A 3,856-nucleotide genomic window follows, 5' to 3' on the forward strand; every position below is an offset into this window, starting at 1 on the left:
GCTACCTCTCAGTTATAATCTATACAGTATTCCTGACACTTAGACATTATCACCGGCTGCTCTGTGTGGTGTCCTCATGTGTTACCTGTGGTTTTCCACAGAATATTATCTTGCATTACTATAATTAATTATGTTTGTATTTGATCATTTCACTATATAATTTTATTGTAGTGATTCATGTTTGTATTTTGTTGTTGTTATTATTACTATTATTATTGTAATATTCTTACAATTATTTTTTTATTATGGTTGTTTCTATTATAGTTTTTCTACTTTTGTATATAATACCAATAATAATAATAATAATAATAATAATAATTTATTATTAATATTATATTGTTATTATTATTCACATATGGTATTTACATTCTTATATTACTATTTTAACAATTCGAATCACAATATTATTGAACTTAATTAATTCTTTGTTTCTTAAAATAATTAATAATAAAAATAAAATTATTAATTATACCAAGAAAATTCAAGCTGCACACCTGGACATGACTACACATAGCAGCCAATTAAAGCAATATCCTCCTCCTCCTCCTCCTCCCAGAGGACATAGGATTCCAGCAGTGTCATCCTCATCACTAGCCTCTGCCCAGGGCGATCTTCATCCCAGGACGGATTTATTCTCCTATGGGACATTAGTGCATTGCTTCTAGACCAGACAGAGGAGGCGCAATCTGCAATGGGGGCATTTATTAAAAAGCTTTAGGACCATGAAGAACATTATATAATGACAAGAGACGTTTCCCTATAAAGTCCATAAACCACAATCTTCAATATACAAAAGTGATAGGAAATGACCCCATGGGGAGAGGTGAGGGGGGATAGGTGCCAGGATAGCCACTGACAGACACCTGGACATGTAGAGAGCTGCCATCCAGAGGACTGCTGTGGTCTATAGGGTGACAGTGGCATTACTAATGGGGGACATTCTATTCAAAACATCCGAATGCAATGAAACCATTAAGAAATTAGTGAATACCTAATTAATTACATAAGTGCAATCAGTGTGCCCTCAGAAATGATAACTAATTCATAGATGATAGGTAGAAAAATAGATATGAGATAGATAGATAGATAGATAGATAGATAGATAGATAGATGGATAGGAGATAGATAATTAAATAGATAGATAGATAGATAGATAGATAGATATGAGATAGATAGATAGATAGATAGATAGATAGATAGATAGATATGAGATAGATAGATAGATAGATAGATAGATAGATAGATAGATAGATAGGAGATAGATAGATAGATAGATAGATAGATAGATAGATAGATAGAAAGATAGATAGCATATAATGGATAGAGTAGAAACAAAATCCTGCCACATTGTACATGTCTGTAAATGGTGATCTGTCTTATGAGATGTATACAGCACAGATAGATAATAGATGCAGATATCACTGCTGGGACTTGTGGTTCTAAACCTGGACTACATTCCGCCTATAATATGGAAACAGCACTGAAATCAATATATTGCGCTTAGCGCCCACTGCTGGGACTTGTGGTTCTCCCAAATGGAGCAGTGTAGATGAGGATATTATAGTCAGCCCGGGTTTCCTGTAGTCCGGGGGGTGAACGAGGCTGAAGCTGCAAGCCTTATCCCATAGCCCAAGACGGCGAGCCATGCTGGGATTTGTGGTTCTACTGCACACGGCGGTGTCAGGATGCTCACGGAGAGATCGGGGAGTGCACAGCAATCGTCCATATTCCAGGGTAAAGCCGCATAAGGAGGCAGATTGTAAGAATCGAGCCCCTGGCATGCTACTCTGCATTATACCGGGGTATGGGGGCACCTACTGTACTTACTGGGCGCTGGTGCCACTCCTGTGTCATGTGGCCAGCCTGGCACTATAGGGCACTACCATGCCGATGCCCGTGTACACTGTGCGGCTGGCTTTGCAGAAGGCGCACGGCCGCCGTGTATGAATGCAGACTGCTCCAGGATCAGCACCAGCCCGTGTCCTCCGTTACCGCATTCCCTGCTGGGGCTGTTCCCAGGATACCGCATGCATTTCATCCTGGAAAGGCTGCACTTTCTCTGAGCGATTTCCAGGACACTGAACCATTGTGTTCAGCTCCGATATAACAAGCAAACAGTGAGCAGCCTGCACAGAGCTCCTGCAGGCACCAGGATATTTCCCAAGATGGTTGTCTATGGCAGGAAAACACGTCTGCCAGCCCTAATCAATTTTAGGGTAGGTTCACACCTAATTTTCTAGCAGCGTTTTTGCACCTGCGTTTTTTGGAGCTTTTTTTTTTTTTTTGCAGTAAATACATCATCTCCAAATATTAGCTGAAGGTCTGTAGGAAATATGAAACACATGGCATGTAAGGGTTTTTTGTTTTCATTTATTTTAATGCTACTGGTTTTGTTTTGTTTTGTTTTTCTTTGTTTGTTTTTTAGGGTAGAGTAGGTCTCTTGCATTTTTTTAAATGCTGCACATTGATTTTTTTATTTTTTTTCTGGGCTTTTAATATCTTATATATGGGGAATAATACACCAGACAAATGACAGTACACAAAAAAGCACCATGAGTTTGCTGTCATGTGGCATTTTTCTTCGCTTTTTGTTTTGTTTGTTTTTTGCAGCATTTTTGGTGTATGTGTTGTAAAAACAGCAGTTCCAGATGTTAAGTGAAGGTCTGTAGAAATATCAAACACAAGCATTTCTTTCTTCCTGCCGTTTTTGTTCACTAGGTGCTTTTTTTCTGGTTTATTTAAAAAAGGCACCATTGCTGGAGCTTTTAATGTGTTTTTAAAAATATTTTTATTACACCACATTCTCTTTAGGCCTCTTGCACACAAATGTTTTTTTTTTCCGTTTACGTTCCATTTTTTGTGTTCTGTATACGCTCCGTATATGGAACCATTCATTTCAATGGGTCTGCAAAAAAACCGGAATGTTCTCCGTATGCATTCCGTTTCCGCATTTCCATTTTCCCTTCCGTTCAGAGATAGAACATGTCCTATATTGCCCGCAAATCACGTTCCGTGGCTCCATTTAAGTCAATGGGGCTGTAAAAAAAACTTCTGTATCCGTTCCGTTTTTGCGGAACCATCTATTGAAAATGTTATGCCCAGCCCAATTTTTTAATGTGCTTACTGTTTAAACATTAGTATGCTTCCGTTTCCGTTTGCGATCCGAAAAAAACGGATCACAAACGGAAATCAAACGGAACGGCAAAAAGGAACAGAAACAAAAAACTAAAAATTGATCTGTTAAAATACTGAAAAAGAGATACGGTCGTGTGCTGGAGGCCTTAGTTTGCCTTTACACGCGGCAGATTTAGTGGAAGAAATATCTGCAACTGAAAATCATTTCCATTCACCTTAATAGGGCCTGCAGAAATCCTTGTGCTTACTGCCCCATTCAAATATATGGAACTGATTTTCAGTCGTAGAATTTTCTGCCACAAAATCTGCCGTGTGTGAAGGCGCCCTTAGAGGAAATAGCCATGAAGGAAAGGTTAGTGGCCAAAACACATGTTTGCAAAAAAACGCCTAAAAAAGACACTACAAGAATGCAGGTGGCCAAAAAAAAACAACTGATAAAAAAAACTGCTGAATTCATGTGTGTACAGATTTTTTAAAAAAGCCATGAAAACCACATGCAGTATAGAAAAAAACACAAGCAGTTTCTACTGTTTTCTTTTTTTGCACTGAACAAAAAAAAAAAAACGAGAGCAAATTTATGTGTAAGGACCTTAGGGCAGGTTTTTCCAAAAAAATTCATGTTCTCATGGTGTTTTTAACTTTATTTTCTTTATGTGTTTGTGTGCAGTCAGCAAGTGGCATTTACCATGTAGAAAAGTTAATACAAGGTCTTACTAATGTA

This window comes from Bufo gargarizans, chromosome 4, assembly GCF_014858855.1.
Source record: "Bufo gargarizans isolate SCDJY-AF-19 chromosome 4, ASM1485885v1, whole genome shotgun sequence".
Lineage (NCBI taxonomy): Eukaryota > Metazoa > Chordata > Amphibia > Anura > Bufonidae > Bufo > Bufo gargarizans.